Source organism: Physeter macrocephalus, chromosome 21, assembly GCF_002837175.3.
Source record: "Physeter macrocephalus isolate SW-GA chromosome 21, ASM283717v5, whole genome shotgun sequence".
NCBI classification, from domain to species: Eukaryota; Metazoa; Chordata; class Mammalia; order Artiodactyla; family Physeteridae; genus Physeter; species Physeter macrocephalus.
The window spans coordinates 96678512-96698439 of NC_041234.1; the positions used below are offsets into that span (position 1 = coordinate 96678512).

The following is a 19928-nucleotide window of genomic DNA, read 5'->3' on the forward strand; positions in this document are numbered from 1 at the left end:
TGCATTAACTTATATAACTGTAAATTTTCCACTACTCCCTACTTAATGTTCTAGCTGCATCATTCTGTGACTTGAATCTGTTAAAAACTGAATAACATTCTACCAAAGATGGTCTATAAAAGAAACGGAAATTTATTTTGAACAGTATTCCACTCCCCAAAGTTTTTGTGGTAAGTAAAAATGTCTCAGATTTTATTTCTTGTTATTGCTATTTAGATGTTTGTTTAACTTTTATTGTTCAGTTGATTAAATATACCATAACTTTTTTATAGTTGCAGAAAAAATTTAAAAAAACAGTGAACACAGAGTTTCTCTCCTATCCTAAGACACAGGCGTGATAAGGATATAATTTAAGGATTGAAAATAATCATTACATTGCATTAGGAATGTTTTAGAAGCGATGTCAGGTGAATTCCCCCCAATTTACACGGGGCTTGCATTATTTCTCATTTGGAAAATTTGTCTTGTTATTAAATACATTTTTTCCTTCTAATTGAAATCTAATTTAATATTAAAAGAATAGCTTAACCAAAAAATTTAAAAAAAGAAACAAACAGCTCTTATTAACTAAACACTATTGTATAAATTTGTTACAGCAAGGGAAACACTGTAATAGGTCACTTCTTCCCGTCCTAGGAAAAGCGACGCTCCGGAGGACAAGCCGTCCCCGAGTTGATCCTCCCCCCCCGTCCCCCCGCCCCCCCCCCTCGAGAGTTTTCGGCGGTCAAAGGTCCGGGACGCTGGATTCGAAACAAACAAAAAAATAAATAAAAAGGATAAAGTCGAAGGAGCGATAGGGTATCCTTTCGCATTTCAAACATCTTGAGGGAGGGGTGAGGAGGCAGGATAAGAAGGAACCAAAATTCTTAACTAAGTCGCGAGGCCGCCTCCACCCACGCACGCTTCCAGGAAGCCTGTGGATAAGCGGGGGAGGCGGGGAACACCGGGTAGGTGCTCCTCGACTCCTTCTGCCTGAATTTCCATTTCCCTCCACTTCGCTCCGGCCTGTTCCTCCCCTCCGCCCCAAGAGTGGAGAATAAATTGGTCCAGCGCCCGGCCTAGCCTAGTAGCCCAGTTCCCTAAGTCTCCTAGACCCTGGAGAGAGACAGACCACGTTTTCTGGGAGACGGGACTAGTGTTATAAAGAAAAAAAAAATTTTTTTTTTTATCCAGTGCCAGATCTTCCCGGTAGAGAATCAGCTCGCTTTCTCTCCACACCCGAAGCAAAAAACAAGCAAAACAAAAAAACTCAAAAAACCACCCCCCCTAAATCACTTAGGATCAGGTGGCGGAGTTACGCGAGTTGAGTCCTTTCGGTGGGAAGGAGTAGGCAGCGCGGTGAAGCGAGGGTCCGGGATCCAGGGCCGAAGGCCCTCTCGCTGGGGCCTGTCACAGAAGTGGACGTCGGAGGGTGATGTCCGACTAGGCTGCCACCTCGGGCTGCGCGGGGGGCGGAGAGGCCCGGAGCACGAGTCCCCAGCGAGCCCAGTTTCCGATTTCCCACACCACGGGGGATCCTCCGGACATTCCTACCACCCTCCCCTCGACCCCCCCCCCCCAATAAAGAAAGAGGAAACGCGGCGCGACCGGCTGCGCGGCGGAAGCGCTGCTAAACGAATGAGTAAGTCAGGCGCGGGCACGGCACCTTGTTTACCCCACTCGGCGACGCGCCCCTGCGGGCGCCTCGTTGTGAGGCGGTGTCGGAGACGCTGAACCCGGGAGGCAGTCGGCCCCGATTGGCTGGAGATTGGGAGGAGGACGCTGGGTGGGAGGGCAGGGGGCCAGGCGTTGCAGTGGCGACTCTTTGTCGCTAGATGACGCTCCCTCCCAACGGGAGCCGGGCGCGGGTTCGCGGCCGACAGATGGCGCCTGCGCGTTCCATTCGCCTCCAAGTCGCCGAAGAGCGAACACCCCAAACAATCCCGAAGCGCCACCAAAAAAAAAAAAAAAAAAAAAAAAAAAAAAAAAAAAAAAAAACCCGCCGGATCCGACCGCCACTTTCAAAACCCCCCACCGCTCTAGAACCGCGGGAGCTTCCGTCCCTGAGTAGAATTCGAGGGTGTAAAGAAGAGGAAGGGAAAAATATCTTGTACCAGCCCAGGGGTGAAGAAGCCCCCGGCCTGAGAAAGAAGGAAGGAGGAGTGGGGGAGGCGAACAGTCTCGTTGCTGCCTCTGTATACGCTGAGGGGGGAGGTAAGTTATAAAATGGCGGAGGCGAAGCTTCTAGAAGTTTGGAGGGGCACCCGGAGGGCGCGGGGCCCACCGTGAGGCGCGTGTGGTTGAAACAGGGCGCGAGAGAGGAGTTGGGAGGGAAAGAGACTGGGCACTCTTGCCGTTTAATTTCCTCTCTTCTTCCTTTGCCTCCAGCGGGGCCCGCCGTGGAGCGGGCGGTCAAGTGAAGGCGGGGAGAAGCCTCCTCGTCCCCGCGTAACCCCCAGCCCTTCTTTCTCCCCTCTTCCCCCAAGTGGCTCCCTCAGCACTACCAAGGAACTTCCAGCCCCCCTTCCTCCCTACCTCCTACTCCTAGAGTGGCTTTCTACCGCAGGACTCTTCTTTTCGACTACCCTCGCTGAAGGTTTTCTCTTCCTTCCCTCGCCCCACTCTCCCTCGGGGCCTCTACGGAGACCCCCCCCCCATGGGTGGCCCAAAATGGAGAACGCGGAGCAGCGCAAGATGGAGGCTCTGCTTCTCGGCGTAGTGTTAGATTTAGGTGCCTTTTCTCCGGCAGGCTCTTAAGCCTGGGAGAGCCCGAACTGGAGGTGGGGTGGGGTGCGAGCCGTAGTGGGGGAGGAAGGCCGGGCGGCCGCGGTTGGGGTGGGGGAGAGCGCGGCATCGCGGCGAGGGGAAGGAAGAGAGCAAAATGGTGGTGCTGGGAACCTAGGGGGGAGGGGAGGCGAGGAGGCTCGCTTGTGTATATTTGGGCCTCGGACCGAGGGAGGCGAGGGAAAATCTACTCTGATCACACCCCTCCCTCGTGCCCCCTCCCTTCTCCCTTCCCCTCCTTCCTTTCCTCCCTCCCTCCTCTCCCTCCCTCTCTTCCTCCCTTCCTAGAGAGGGAACAACATTCATGTGACGGGCCCCTCTGCTTCTCCCCCGCCCCATCATCTCCAGCGCGTGGTGGGGGAACTGCCGGGGAAAGCGATTGGCATCGATCTCTCCATCCCTTCCGAGGCCCGACTTCGGTCAGTTTTCTTCGGGCAACAATTTTCTGAATAGGTTGGGGTCTGGCGGTGTTGGCCCCCGCGTGCAGACCTTGCCCCGAAGGGGGCCCTGCCTGCCTGGCATGGGAGGAGGGGGGAAGGGCGGGAGTGGAAGGCTGTTTGTTGGGGGGTTTTGGCGCCACTTTTGTTTTAGTTTTAGTGCTGCTTTTCGTTCCCACCCCCACCCGCACTGTCTTTCTCAAGGCACGAACTGAGCTGATCCTTGCCCCAGGTAGGCAGCTTCTGCTTTTTCCCTCCACACTTTTATTCTTGCTTGGGGTCGACTTTCTTTTTTCTTCTCTCACGTACCCGGTGATCTGTGGACGGCGATTTTAGGACGGAAAGGGTCGGATGGGCCATGGGAGAGAGAAGGTGTGGGAAACAGCATCAAGTAGTTCCGCAAAACTTTGAGCCCCGTTCTCATTTTCTTCTGGCCTACATTCGTAAACGTATTGTTGATTTCTGCCCTTTTTTTCCCCCGTCGCGAGAATGTCTTGTTTTGCCTTTAGTTTTTTTTATAAACCGCTGTACTTTCGACATTTAGTTTCCGCTCCCCCTTGGTGTATATGCCATTTTATTTTTAATCATGAACTGTAATGGGTTTTATCGTGTGATTTTTCGTGCTGCAGTGTTCAGCTTTAATTTTTAATATTGCATTAGTAGTTTCATCTGGTTTGTGAGACTTTCTCTTCCGTGGCCTAGAAATGTTTTATATGTTGTTGCCTACCGCCCCCCCCCTCCTTTCTCTTGGATGTAGTTTGTTAATTGAGGGTCATGGTATTTGATTAAATGGTTATTTACAGTTTACGTGGTATATCTATTAGAAACTTTTGATGTGTAGGATTAGATTTAAGTAAACGAAGAGCTCGTGTTCGTTTGAAATGGTTCCTTAAAATGCGCGGGCCGCCCTCCCCCCCCCCGTAGAGCCCCATCTTCCCCTCACACTGGAGTGTAAATTCCATACCCCTTTTCTCCCACGGACCGCCGTATTTCACGGCAGCCACACCCTGTATTTGTCTCTGTGGATTGGGCTCATTATCAGCTTAATTTAGTGACTCTTAAACCACCATGATGGGACTTGCTTAAGCACGAAGCTTCTTTTCCTGTTTAGTCCTAGTGGTTAGTGTCGAAAGAGGAATAATCGAGGTTTCTTGATGAAACCTGGTGCGGTCCAACCTCTGCCTTTTTTCTGTTGTCTTTTTTCCTACTCCGGGCTGTTGGCGGTGTCAGCACCGCTGCTGGGGGCGGGGGTGGAGGGGAGAAAGAGTCGGGTTACCGAAGTGCGTCATTCCTGGCTCTAGCAGGGCCTGCTCGGGAGCTGCTGGTGTTTGTTACTGTCCTCGCAGCACTTTCCTGCCAACCTTCTCTCTCTGCGTATTGGTTAGGAGCAAAAGCAGGAGGCGGTCTCCTAATTCTATCTGTAGCCTAGCGCGTTGCGTTTAAGGGTATATGTGAACTTATTAAAAAAAAAATCGGCCCTGGAAAGTGGATACATTTTTCTTTAATGACATACAATTCAGGTAGTTTAGACTTGATTTCATATATTTTCCAGTGAACGGTGGGGTAATTTTGAACATTTTAAACCACTTATGTTAAAATGCCTTTTTTTTCCTACACTGATATCAATCTATAATTAGGAATCAGAAGGACCAGTTAAGGCATAAGTGTTCAGCGGATTTTCAAGTGGTTGAATTGTAATTTTATGACACATTATGTTAGTCTTTTTTTTTTAGTTTTGAGCCAGGGTGCTACGTGAATGCAAGCTAATTGTACATGTTTAAGTTCATTTTCATTACATTTTTATTTACCCTTTTAGATGTAATTTTAAATATGTCCTTGGGATCTTATTGGCTTTATTAGATTCTTAAAGATGGGTATTTCCCTTTTTAAAAAAAAAATCCGAATTCTTAAAAAAAATTTACCACCTAACAAGGAGTTGTATAGGGTGGCTGTACAGTTACTTTGTTAGATTCTTGACTTCTTGCTAGTCTTTGATACTTTTTTATCTTTGGATTTTTCTCTGTACATACTGAGCACAGTTTCGTCCTCTTAATTCTTTTCTGAAGATAATTGGGGGAGAGGTGGGAGGTAGAGATGAAACAAAAGTGGCCTTGAGTTGATGATTGTAGCTGGGTGATGAGTACAGGAGAGCTCATTGTACTATTCTCTCTACTTTAGCGTGTACTTGAATGTTTCCATAATTAAACAGAAAAAATTTGGAAGAAAAAAATTCAGATTGTCTTGCAATTTTGGTGTAATGACTTAAGTTTACATTTACATATTATTTGCCTGGGAAACTTGGCCTTTTGTATAAGTAATTACACAATGTCTGACTTACAAACTCAAAAAATATTTAAATTGAACCAGTATAGAATAAGCAAGATAAATGGTTATAAATTGGTTGAACTTTAAATGTTTGTAACTTAGTCTGAATGTGCTCTACTTTTAGTTTCTTTTTTAATCCTTTGAAAATAGGAAAATTCCATTAGCAAATTTTGTGAATTCTGCTTGGTGTCTATTTCATTAAGTTGGAGTTCCAGTGAGTCAGTATGAAAGGGATTTACTATTAATAGGAGGGGCTTTGGCAGTTGGAATAAATGACAGTGGAAGGGATTCGGGTGCCCTGGGGAGCATTCCTGGTAAGAAGATCGAGGTAGGAGTTGAATTCAGTTTCAGTATTTGGTGTTTAATGAATGGGTAGAGAAGAGGATTGGAAAAGAAATCTACTTACCTGTTCTTTCCCACTGTGAAATAACTATAGCATCCTAAGGTATCAGAGACGGGCAGTGGGGGTGGGGTGGTTTTTAAAAAAATTGATCTGAAAATGAATGTTTACATACAAAATGAGTTAAAGCTCCCCTCCCCCCACTTTTAACCCTCTGATGCTATAAGTAGTTAAAGGTTGATATGTAAAATATTTTAATGTTTTATATTAAGAACATCTGACCATTACCCATCAACAGTAAAGTAAAAATGCGTTGCCATTAAAACCTTCAGTCTCCTTAATTAGTGTATTTGTAAATTGCTCCTACAAAGAATTTGTAGATCATTTGAAGTTAAGTGCCTTATTTTCTGCAATTTTGTGTTGTTCAGTGGCAGATTTTTTCACCTTATAAGATGTTATTTTTGAACATACGTCAAAGTTTTAAACGGAACCGAAAATAATGGATATTTAACTTCAGTATTTGGCGAAGTGTGATCCCTAATCATTATTAAAGCAAAAATTCCACCCTAGGCTGGGGACAGACATTTCGTAATTGTTAATATTAGTCTGTTTGTATATTTCATATTCATCATTTTAGCTTTAGAAGGATGTTAAGAGAAGATAGATTATGTATTTTGAACTCTTGTATGCGAATAATCTTAAATGTTGAGGATTGTGACTTCAGATTTATTTTATTGTGAGGCAAGAGCTAAACTACTAAAGCAACAAATTATGAGTTTGGTAACTTTGAAGTCTGTTTAGTTAGGATTTTTTTTTTTAAAGCCCAAGTACTCAAGATTTTAATGAAATTAAATTATACATTATTTTTTCATTGTTTTCTTTTTGAACCTTAATGACGTCGGTGGTCTCCTGAGAACCTATGAATTAAAATGGGTGGGTTGGGGTGGGGGACAGGCTCAGGCTCAAACTATCCTTTGGGAATATAGGGTTAGATGGGAAAATACACCTTGGACAGTTTAGTAATGCCTAATACTCTGCATGTTTAACTGATGCCACCCACAGTCATGTGTGGGAAGGGAGTAAACAGTGAATAGCATATTCTTCTTTGGGTTCTTTATAATAGATGGAAGACTTCAGTTTTTGATGCTGCAAGTTAACTTTCGAGCTTAAAATTTACATTAGATGGACGCAATGATCTATTACATCTCAGTGGGATAAGGTTCATATCTTTAATGTGACTTTTTTGTCTCACATGTTAAAAAAAACTGGTCTTGTATTAGTACTTTGACATCACTATTAGATTATTCGAAGACTTGAACACAACAGTTTACTGTGTAGTGGAGCACTATCCTATACCTATTTTGGGAATTGGGGAGCATAGCAAAGGCAAGGGATAGTCCCAGTTACCTATGGGTGTCAGTATATATTGAAACACCGTTAATTATCAGAGAGTAAAGAAGAAACTTTAAAGATACAGATTATTTTAAAAGTTCTTTACATGTATTTTGTTTGTGTAATTTCTACATTTGATACATATTTAGGACTTTTAATTTGTGGTTCAGTACTGCTCCTGTATAATAATTTTCTATATCTCCGGCTATCATGAGTGGCGGTTATTGCGTGTTCTCTTTGCCAAAGATACGTGAGAAAACAAAATTGTCAGCTTGATATTTTTCAGTCTCCTGAGTTGCCTGCTTTGCATTTAATTTAACCAAATTTTATATTTGTCAGTGTGAGTGGTGTTGCTTGGTGGAGTCTTAAATTTTGTATATGTGCATTAAAAAAAAAAACTACATCTCTTTAGCAGCTATGGTAATCTGCTACCTGAACTATATTTTTTTTTCTGAACTGTATTTTTAATGTATGCTTGCTATAGTTCTATCTTTGCTATTAGCCAGAAGAAAACAAATCTTTACATATGGTTGGTCTAGTCTAGAGATTATTGAAATTGTTTTAAGTCCCACCCCCTCCCCCAAATGAGGGGAGGGTGAATAATGTTGATGGTCTGTTCTTTTTTATTTTAATTGGAAAATACACGACTAGGCTTGATGAGACAAACTAGAGCGATTTCTGTAAACTCTGGATAATCTAATATACAACTCAAAGGTAAAATTCCTTTATGAAAATATATTGTTCAATCTTTGCTACTGGCTCCCTGCTGTATCCCTTTAAATTCTTCTGGAACACCCAAACACTGGTAAATATAAACAGCTTGTGATCGCAAAAAAAAAAAAAAATTGTTCAAATTCTGTTGAATGTTGTTAGAGGGGGGAAAAGTAGGTCCTATTTACACTTTTGCATGAATAACATTTGTTGTAATGGGATTTGACCTATAACTTGTTGAATCCTGAGATATTCTAAGAAACTCTTAATTTAGTTGCCATTTGAGTGACTTTTAAATGCCAATAACTGTACTGAATGTTTCAACATGTATTGTTTAAACTCTGCTACCTTGCAAGATAGATGGTTGTCATTTTACAGATGGGGAAATTGAGGCTCTCAGAGAATAAATGACTTGTCACATGATAATAATTGACAGTCTGAATTCACACCCATATTAGTCTGGCCTCAAAACCTTTGTACTTTTTTGTTAAACTCAGTAGTTTCTCTTAACTGTGTTAGGTCTTGGGATATCTATCACTAGAAAGCATGTATCTTTTCAGTGTTACAGAATGAAGATTTTTTTCATGTATAGTACAGGGTTAATACAGATTTTTAATGTAGGGTTAGATGAGTTGCTGCCTGATGAACGGTCTAAATTGTGTTTTATACTAATAGTTGAAATAGTTGAAATAAATCTGAGTTTTAGTTTTGTTTGAGTATGCTCATTATACAAAAGTTTGTGGAATAATATATATATTTTTTTGTTTTAGATGGGATAATATGTTGAATTGTATTCTTGATTTTGGGGGGTCATACTGTGGTAGATAGAGTGGTTTCACTGATTTTTTTTTCTTTTGTCATTTAAGCGCTATATAGAATGGAGCTAAATGTGTCTGAGAATAGTTCCCCAATCATTCAGCATGTTTATCGAGTGATTTGAAAAGAGAATTTAGGTGACTCTTATAATTCACTGCTCTGATTGGTTCTGTAGGGGTTTTTTTTTGTTATTTAATGATACCTTAAAAATATTTTCTTCTAAGTGTTAGTACCTTCTCTGTTTCTACTTTCTATTCTAGTTCATCTTTTCACTTAATTAAAATTTCTTGTTCTTATTTTTTATCAGGTAGTAGTTAATATTGCTGCCCTGGATTATTTGGTTCATTAGTGATCAGAATCTTGGTCTCAGCTTTCTTTGCTTTTCCTTTCTCCTTCCTGCTTTTCATAAACTATAACTAGAACTTTTCTAATCTGAAGGAATGCTAGATATCATATAGCTGGCCTAAGATAAATTAGTGGAGATGGGGTAAAACCTAAAATATTAGTGCTTTTCACAGCCATGAGTCAAATTTATATATTTTATGTTAATCATTTCCTTAAGCTTAATTCTGTAAGAAATAATTTTTCCAGGTGATACTGTCTTCTACCCAGACTCAATACTGAGTCTTTTCATCCATGTTTTCCCCTTTGTAGTCCAAGAATACCACTGGTGTTCTACCACAGAATTATGCCCCAAGGCATCCATTGTATATAATAAATTAGTTTCTCTCCAGTGCATCTAGAAAGATACTAGCTATGTACTGTTCTTGGGAGAATTCAGGGAATTGTCGCTCAAATCATTTTCTGAGTTCTGTGGTTAATAACATGAGGAACCCTGGTTGAGAAAGGTTGCTAGAATATTAAGGGACTTGGTTTGGTGCCAAACAAGGTTTTACTTTTCATGGTTTCTTTTCTGTCAGTAACCCTGATATAGCCTCTACTTAAAACTTAGGTTTGATAAAAAGTGAATGCAGTTGCTGATACTGCCATTTCTGTGGGATAAATTGGTCAGTGTTGATTTCAAGCAGTTAGTGCTACTTAGTTGTTTTGTTTTTTGGGGGGTACGCGGGCCTCTCACTGTTGTGGCCTCTCCCGTTGCGGAGCACAGGCTCCGGACGCGCAGGCTCAGCGGCCATGGCTCACGGACCCAGCCGCTCCGCGGCATGTGGGATCCTCCCGGACCGGGGCACGAACCCGTGTCTCCTGCATTGGCAGGCGGACTCTCAACCACTGCGCCACCAGGGAAGCCCTACTTAGTTGTTTTAAAGAATTGAATATTGAATGTGGGAAGTTAAATGCATAATTTCATTTGTAAAAAAGAATATTGTAGGAGCTTTGTTCATTATATTATTCAAAGCCTTTTATAAGAAGTCTTTGACAGTGACTAACATTAACAATAGGTAACACTAACTGTACTCTTACTGTGTGCCGGACACTATTACAAATGCTTTATGTGTATTAGCTCACTTAGTCTTCATAACCCTCTGAAGTAGGAGGACCATATGATTTTTTGTTCAAACCAGGATACTGTTGAGAGTGAAAGGGGGCACTAACTGGATGGCATGCTAGGATAATAGTATAAACTAGGACTGTCCCAGAGTAACTAGGATGTATGATGACCCTAATTAACAACCTCCCCCCCTCTTTTTTTAGAAGAGAAAACCAAAGCATAGGAGGCCAAGTAACTTGCCCAGTTAGTAAGTGGTAGGCAGAGATTCGAAACCCCTATGGAGATTTCTTTGGGCATGAACGTGATATAAATTACTTTACACTGCCATATTCTTAGAGTTTGTTTATTTTTACTCTTTTGGAGGAGTTTTTATTGGTATGGGGTCGACAGTAAAAGACAAGATACAGTGTTTTTAAAAACCCAGTAGAATTTCCAGTTGGCTTGTTTCAAGTGACTCTTAAGACTTAAGTGATGATGTCTTAATGTTGAAAAGCAACTTCTCTGAGTGAGGTCCTCCTAAATAAAAACAGAAAACTCCATGATAATTACTTTTACTGTTTACATCTGTATTTGTTTTCCTTACATTGTTTAGACTCCCTTTACGGGTTTCTTAGGAGGAAATGTGAATTGTATGATATTTCATGGGGGCTCTTAGATGGAAAATTTTTTCTGAGAAGAAAGCTGGAAGAGACACAGTTTTGTGACTAAGGAGAAGTAGTATTAGAAAAGAAAGAAAAAGGTCTAGTTTAGAGACTTATTCGAAGTTAAACTGATTCTGTACCATAATTTGAAAATTAAGTCTTTTGGAGATTGATGTGTCATTTCGTAAAATTAATACTTGTCTTTTATTTTTGGTGACTTTTGCAACTGCTTTGTATTCCCAGCCTGTTTATGTTTGTGGTACACCCCCCCCCCCCGCAAATGATTCAAATATTTGGTGAAATGATTTCAGCATAATCACAGATTTTACTCTTTTGTAAAATAAGATTTTTTCCCCTCTTTTTTCTTTTAGTGAGGGTGAGTAGTAGAGAGCTGATCTTAAGAGGACTTCATACGTAGCTATTTTAATATTTCATTGAGGAATTTTTTTTTCTGCTAGCTAGTTCACTTTTGTAAGTTTTATTGGCATCACTATCTTATAAACAACTGAGAGGCTATTAAGTAGGTCTATTCAATTCTTAAAGTAATTTATTTAGTTCATTAAAGGCATCATGAAGTTGGAAGGCGGGGACTGCATATCTGACCAGAGGAAGGAATTTGTGGGCCGCATAATGACTGGTAAACAAAAGGTTATTTTGTGGATTTGATTTATTACAGAAATTAATACAGTTGGTTTTTTAAAAAAGCTATTGCTGGGTTTTAATATGGGGCCCATGGATAGGGTGGAGGTGTGAAACCCTGTGAAATTGATGTACAAAATGTATAACTGCGTTTATTCAAGTTCTCAAAAGAGTTCATTCGTTGTTTTTTCAGCTGGTACTTAAAGTGCCTTCAGGGATGGGATATACAGTGGTAAACTACATAGTCTCTGCCCTCAGTCAATGTTGTCAGTTGAGTTTTATCACCCCAAAAGGGTTAAAACTAACCCATTTTGGAAACATTATGTACTGGGATTACTGTATATTAAAGAATACTAAGCTAAAACCAATAGCCATCAATGCAATTTTGATAGTGTCCTTAATTTAAGATTAGTGACAAGTATTTAAAAATAAGGACTACTCTGAAAAGCTTTGGGGGAAAATAACAATTAAGGACTGTTGGTGTAGCATTGCAATGCTTCAGTTCAGTCTTCGGTGGTTGTTAATAAACTAAGTTAAAGGAGCCCATGATCATTCCCTGTAAACAGTTACTGTTATCCAAAGGTTGAGACCTTCTAAGTGATATTGTGCTTCTGTGTAAAAGAAAAAGAGGCAATCAACAATCACTCTGTTATATGGGACTCTTGTGTGTCTTTCTCTACCTCAAGTTGTAAATGCTTGCGTTTATATAGGAACTTAAATTTATCCATGCTTGTGTTTTGCTTTTTGACTTTGGATTCTTTGTTGGAGTGTTAGCTTGAAATGTCTTTGTAGCAGTATACGATATTCATTAGATTCATTCTCTACATATATACGATGATGTAGGTTTGGTATATTTAAAGTAGTATTTCCATTTCAGGATTGGGATGTATTATACCCTCTTTTCTTGGGTTTCTAACGTTTTTCTCTTTTCAAAAGCAAGAATTTTTCCACACTTACCAATGTATCTCCTGCCTTGTAACTAATTTGCAAACTTTATGGTGATTAGAATATTACTACAAAGAACACATTTAATATTCTCTTATTAAAAAAGGCCTTTTTTGTGATTTAAAGGAGTAGTATTAAAGATAGTTGGGAACATGAACCTTTGAGAATTTCCCTTCTATGCTAAAGAAGTAGAGAAAATGTAGGAAATATTAGCAAAGCCATAATATTTTTCCTTTGGGATATGTCCCTCCCTGTTTCCACCACTCATTCAGGCCAAAAGACATTCCTCAGACTTTATTCCTGGCAGGAGACTTGAGGAAGTGGTGGTAACCATGGCTGGCAGGGAAGTAGAAGCTTGAAGGTATGTTTTTGAAAAGCAAATTTGTCGATGACAAATGGATTTTTCCAGTTTGAGTATATGTACTTTCTTGAGTTTTGATTACATGTCAATGCATAAAGTGCTACTATTCATTGAGGAATATTCAGTAGTTGCATTCATATTTGGGTGTTCTAAATATACTTGAAAAATTTCAGAGGGATTATCTGGACAATACAGGATTATATTAGAAAAGATCGTTTAGTAGGGAATTAGTTCCTAAACCTTTGAAGTTAGACTGAAACAGTTATCCAGGTTGCTGCAGAAAAATAGCAAACCTAACATGAGAGATTATTATTTGTGTGTATAAATATGTAATGTTTATATGTACAATATTGGTGAATATCCAAACTTATGTCTTATAACTAGTTTACTTTCTTCAGACAAGGGATTACATTTTTATCTGATTTTGAATTCTTGTCTCATTGTGTAATATGTATCATACAGATTCTGAAATGGTAATTAAAACCTTAGATTTTCTAGAAAAGTAACCCTACATTATAATTACATTATTAATATCTCATCTTCAACACCTGTATGTTGGAAGAGTAGTCAGTTAGTTTCCTCTAGTTGGCTTTGCATTAATGATAAACTTTGTGTATCTACAGGATATCATTTATAGGATCTACTCCACAGCAAGGCTCCCTAACATTTAATTTTTATTTCTTAAAACAACCATGTGAGGTAGTTGGTGGTATTTTCATTTACTGAGGTTCAAAATAGTTAAGTGACTTGCCCAAGCTCACTCAGCTAGTTAGTGGCAGAGCCTACTTTTGAATCCAATTCTGCCTAATTCCAGCACACTTCTTTACACAGTGATACGCTGCCTTCCAGTGGGATGATTTATAGACTTGTGTAGTGATAACTTTTGGCCGGGGGGGGGGGGGGGGAGTAAGAGGGGGCAAGCATCCTAACTTGATGAGACTGAGGAAGTTAGACTTCTCAAAGTAGAAAACTTTTGGAAATTAGGTAGGGGAAAGGCTTATTTTCTACCAAGAGCTGTTAGGGTATAAATTATTCTCAGTCTGAAGTTAGATGTGATGTGTTTCATATTTTATAATAAGCATCAAATAACACCTAGAAGAGGGTTGGGTGGGGGAAGATGATAAAGTTTGTTACATTGAATTTGTTTTAATCCCCAGTAAAATGACACCTGAATTAATTTTAAGGAATTAAACTTCTTATAAAATAAACTATGAAACAAAATGTTATCCAAAGCATTGTTGGCATATGTCTCACTAGTAGTGTTCCTACTAAAGGACAGTAATACTAATGGGAGCAAAATCTGTTCAGGTAAATTAGTCTAAATCCAGATAACATCATGATGCTACTTTTATGTTCTTCTGTTCTGTTTTGATTTTCATTTTTCTCCGGCACCCCTTTTCTGTTGCTTTTCCATCTCCAGTATCTGTACAATTTCTAAAATTCTCCATGGAAAGTAGAACTGTTTTGATGATGATTTCCTTTTTTTACTTTTATGCTTTTACTAATAATACTATATAACTCCATATGCTAGGCACTGAAATAGAAGTGATTTCAAAAATAAACCCATTTTATCCTCCCAGCAACTCTCTGAGGTAGGTACTGCTATTGTTTCCTGTTTACAGATGAGGAAACAGGTGCAAAACAAAAAGGTAAAATTGCGCAAGGACACATACCTAGGAAAGCGTTGGAGACTTGATGTGAACCCAGGCAACCTGATTAGTGTCCCATGTTCTTAGCACTACAGTACCATACTGCTGATTGTTGACATTAATGTGAATGGTTTCCTCATCTTGGCAGTGTATTTATTTTAAGTCTTCTCCTTAATCGTGAAGTACGTTTGCTCATCCTAATAGGAATTTTAGAGGTCGGCAGAGGATTGGGAAAATTTCTGATCCTCAGGTTTCCTAGCTATAAAATGGGTAATCCTGCATGCCTTATGTTATTATGGGGATTAGATAACAATACTTTCCTGAGTGTTTTCTGTATGCCAGACAATATGCCTAGGGTTTTGCTGGCATGATAGGCCCCCAGATAACTGTAATATTTTCATTTATTGAGTACATTCTGTATGTCAGATACTTGATGTAATATACTACTTTTACATCTTACATTGTATAGGGGATACTGTACTCATTTTACAGAAAACTGAGGCCTAAAGAAATTGAGTAATTTGCCCAAATATGTTCTCACCTCTCGGCCGTTGTATTTACTGTTCCCTCTGTCTGGTGCGGTTGCTCATTTCTTCAGGACATTTTGCTCACTCAAGTAATTAGCCTTTCGGTGAAGTATTCCTTGGCCATATCATGCAAAATATCTTTTGCCCCCAACACTTCCTTTTCTCCTTACTGTATTTCTCTGCATGGCTCTTTTCATTATCAAACATAGTTTTATGTGGGTTATCTCTTTCCCCACCTTAGAATGTAAACTCATTGAGGGCAAGAATATTTGTCTTGTTCATTGCCTTTAACCCCAGCACCTAGAACAGTGGTTGGGACATAGTAGGTTGTATAATATTTGTTGAGTGGATGCATTATGTGGTATCCCGAGACTCACTAGGCTTACTTGCAAGCTGATCCTGAATTAGACTGATTTAATCTTAATGGACCAAGATGGGCATTTTCCGAAACAGAGATGTGTTGAGGATTGTGCTTGGGGCTGTTTTGGAGTGGGAGTGGGGAGGCAGTGCAGTCTCATGTTGTAGTTTTTAGAAGTCTGTTCGCATGAATTGCCTTAAATTCCGGGAGGAGTATGTGCCCTCAGGTCAGCTTCTAGGTTCTGTGAAGCCTTTTATCTCTTAGTAGAGGTCTGCTTTCCAGCTTCTTACTGTCTTAACTTTCAACCCCTCATTTTGCCTAAAGATTTGTTCATTGACCATTTATAGTGTATTTGTGATGTGCGCAGTGTGGAGCTGTGAAGCAGGGAGTTGGCTTCATACAGGAAGATTCCTAGCTTTGCCATAATATGTACATAAACATGTATGTATGGTAAAAAAAACTGCCATGTACTGAAACTTTAAATAGTTGTTTTAGTTAATATTTTGATAGCACATAAAATCATAATTTTCTGATGTCTTGGAGTTCATACCTCTTTCTTTCTGCTTCTCATAAAATTTGTTGCAATAATGTATGTAGTTGGAACATGGTAGTGATAACACTGTACCATGCTCTTGCACTTAAATGGTAGCTGATTTTTGAGAGAAAGACAAAATTGTATTTTTAGATATTTTCAATCTTAAGCTGATATTAGTGCAACTGGAGTTCAGCAGATATAAGAGTAGGAGATAGACCTTAGGGATCCCTGTGCATACTGTACATTGGTCTTTAGAGGGGAGAAGTTATAAATAAAGAGGAGCAGAGGGCCAGGAGTGAAAACCTTATTATTAACTGGGTAGGAGGAAGAAGTAGGAACATTGATAGACTGGTCAGGGATATAGGAGAAAATCTAGGAAAATGTAGCATAAAATCCATAAGCATCTAAAATTTGAAAAGAATCCAGATGGCATGTTCTCCCATCTGGGAGATGCTTTTAAATTGTATACAGTATAAAAACTGTTGTTTCAATTATGTCAAGATGAAATTATCTTTAAAGCTGATATAATCAATGGTTATCCTTATGTAGATTGTTTTCTTTGTGGCATCTCTTGGGAGTTGGGTTCTTCTTCCACCCTGGGTCCCAGGTTACCAGACTAAGCTGGGAAGTGGTCTGGGACAAGAAGGGAGGGCATATCTGGCTTATTGCATTCTGAAAAGTCAATGAAAATTTTACTGGAATTACTTTGTATGGAGCTGTGGATAATCAAAGAATTGATTGTACTTAAATATGAGTGGTATTAATAGTATACTGCAATTTGATGTCCTCTTCAAAATAGCTGTGAAAATTATGATTGGATTTGCTGGAGTCTGTTTTGAAAAGGAAAACCTTTTCTTTTTTTCCTCTGTTCTTTTATATGAGATAAGTGTGTAGGCAACCACTTCACTTTTCTTCAAATTTTGTGGAAAAACTATCTTGGGTAGAAATAATGCCAGACGCGACTATCTTACAAAATTTTCTCACTTTTCTGCTTCTTGGGATAATATTTCAAAGAGAAATTATTGTTATCAGTCTAAAAAACTACTCATAATTCTACTTGCTTCAATCCAAAACTATTTTTTAAAATTTTTGGTAAAATATAAAATTTTACCATTTTAAGTATACAGTTTAATGGCATTAGTTACATTCACATAGTGGTCCAAACATCACCACCATCCATCTCCAGAACTTTTTCATCATTCCATGATAAAACTCTCGGGCTTCCCTGGTGGCGCAGTGGTTGGGAGTCCGCCTGCCGATGCAGGGGACACGGGTTTGTGCCCCGGTCCGGGAGGATCCCACATGCCGCGGAGTGGCTGGGCCTGTGAGCCATGGCCGCTGAGCCTGCGCGTCCGGAGCCTGTGCTCCGCAACGGGAGAGGCCACAGCAGTGATAAATAAATAAATAAATAAATAAATAAAAATAAATAAAATAAAATAAAACTCTCTACCCATTAAACAGTTCCCTATCTCCCCTCTGCCCTCAAACAGTTCCTGGTAACCAGCGTTCTGCTTCGTGTTCCTATGTATTTGACTAGGTACCTCATGTAGGAGGAAGCATAGATATTTATCCTTTTGTGACTGGCTTATTTCACTTAGCACGTTTTCACGGTTCATCCGTGTTGTAGCATGTGTCAGAATTTTCTTCCCTTTTAAGGATGTATAATATTCCATTTCTGTATATACCACATTTTGTTCATTCATCTGTGATGGACACTTGAGTTGCTTCCACCTTTTGGCTGTTGTGAATAATGCTGCCATGGACATGGTATACAAATATCTGTTTGAGTCTCTAGTTTCAGTTCTTTTGTGTGTATACCAAGAAGTAAAATTGCTCCACAAATATTTGAATGTCTATAAGTGGCAGGCACTGTGCTAAGCACTGGGGATATCAGTGAACAAGACAGGCCTGGTCCCTGCCCTCAGAATTTACAGTCTAGTAGGGAAAAAAGATATAAAATAAGCAGTTACAATTAAGTATGGTAAGTGTTACAAAAGGGCAAGTACAGAGTGCCATGTGTATATTTTATATGGTCGTAATAATGTATATGTTGTTAAAGTAAAAAGAATACAAAACATCAAATGCTTTTTCATATTCTGATATCCCCTGCAGCACCTCACTCGCCAACCTACTACCACATGGAAATTTTTTGTCCCCCCACCACATTTAAAAATTTAATGCATCTGGAATATATTTTTGACTCTGATGTGACGTAGGGCTATTGTGCTGTTGTGGTTTATAAGCAGTATATATTTGGTCTTCTCTATTTCTGGCACAGAGCTCCCCAAATCCTTCGAATTTCCTCAGTGTTCAGAGTGATAGAGGTATCTTTTGTTATATCAATAAGGTGACTTTTAGAAAGCACCTTAGGGTGGGGACTGGTTGGTTGCTAGTGGAGCCAGCTGTGGTTAGAGGGTTAGAACTTTCAGCCCCCACCCCACCCCCACCTCTGGGGGGCATGGGATGCAATCACCAATGGCCAATGATTTAATCAATCCCAAAGCCTCCATAAAAACCCGACAGGAAAGGGTTCAGAGAGCTTCTGGTTTGGTGAACTTGTGGAAATTTGGGGAGAATGACGAGCTCCAAGAGGGCTTGGAAGCTTCCTTGCCCTTTCCCCGTACCTTGCCCTGTATCTCTTTCATCTGGCTGTTCTGAGTTCCTTTTACAATAAACTGGTGATCTACTAAGTAAAATGTTTCTGAGTTTTGTGAGCCACTATAGCAAATTAATTGAACCCAAGTAGGGGTTCTTAGTGTCAAAAAATGCACAGCCTGAAAGTTGAGAATTATGTTTTATTTGGAGGAATTTCTGAGGACTTAAACCCGCAATACAGCCTCTGAGATAGCTCTGAGGGACTGCTCCAAAGAGGTAAGGGAGGAGCCAGGATAAATAGGAGTTTTGCAACAAAAAACAGGTAGTTAGAACATCAAAAGATTACTGTTAGTTAAAGAAAACCAGACATCTCAAGTTAATGAATTTAGCACTTTTCTTGTATGGGAAGATGCAAGAGTCTGGGCTCATTGAATTCATTCCTTTGATAGGCACCTTAACTATCTAGGGCCAGTATCCTGTTCTTTCCCGTCCTCAGTCCCCTCAGGGTGCACCATCGCAGGGTGGCTGCTGTGGTTGAGGGTTTGGCAGCCGGAAGCCCTTTTGTCTCCATCCTGAGTTCCCTCAGGGCTCACTATCGGGGCAGCGGTAGTGGCTGGTGGCTTGAAGGCTATAGCATCCTTTGTTTGCTGATACGGCAGGCAACGTTTTTCATTCACATTAGGAACCTCTAACTTATAGCCGGTCGGTCAGAAGTACTGGTAACAACCTGGACTTGCGACTGCCCTCTGAAGTGGGGTTGGGCTGGGGCAGTCCTGTAGGACTGAACCCTTAAACCTGTGGAATCTGATGCAGTCTCTGGGTAGACAGTGTCAGAACTGAGGTGAATTGTAGAACTCCCAGCTGATTGATGTCTGGAGAATTACTTGGTGCTGTATGAGATATCCCCACCCCCTCACCCCTGCCCCCAACACAACATTGGAATTGGGACTCAGAACCAGTTTAGCTCTACACATTTTCATCTTTTTGTGTGTATGCCATACCATCAACTACCTAATTATTTTCCTTGCTGTACATTTGTCTGTCTCTTTCCTCCTCTGTTTTAGAAGGCACAGCTTCTATGAGTAACTTTGTTTTTTCCCCTTATCTAGTTATGTCCAGCAGTGGGATCATGCTGTCATTGAGTATAAACTTTTTGAAGCTCCTTGTAACTGAAGGTGTGTTGTTTTCCAGAGGGTCGTACCTACCTTACAGTCCCACCGTTGCTGTCGTGTATGGTAACCACATTATCCCTGCTTTGGAGATGTTATTTTAAGCAGTTTTGCTAGTGGTATCTCAGATTCCTTTAATTTGCATTTCTTTGATTAATAGCTGGAATGAACATTTCCCCTTATTTTTGAGCAAGGTATTTTGAATGTGACAGCTAACACTTAAGTTTAACCTGAGGACCTTTTAATTATGAGTATACAGTAGTTTTCTGGTTAAT

General features: G+C 40.2%; 1 protein-coding gene across 8 annotated transcripts in view; it reads left to right on the top strand.

The window, feature by feature from the left end:
- Positions 1–1955: 1955 nt before the first annotated feature.
- Positions 1956–19928, top strand: part of STAG2 (STAG2 cohesin complex component) — a 117975-nt gene continuing 100002 nt past the window's right edge. For 4 of the 8 annotated variants that reach the window (XM_007110951.4, XM_007110949.4, XM_055081974.1 and 1 more), the window contains exon 1: positions 3032–3182. The gene's annotated coding sequence lies outside the window, so the exon portion shown is untranslated. Of the gene's footprint in view, positions 2194–3031; positions 3183–3394; positions 3433–19928 lie in introns of those variants that run through there. The other 4 variants (XM_007110948.2, XM_007110954.2, XM_007110950.3 and 1 more) reach the window with 3 other exon arrangements.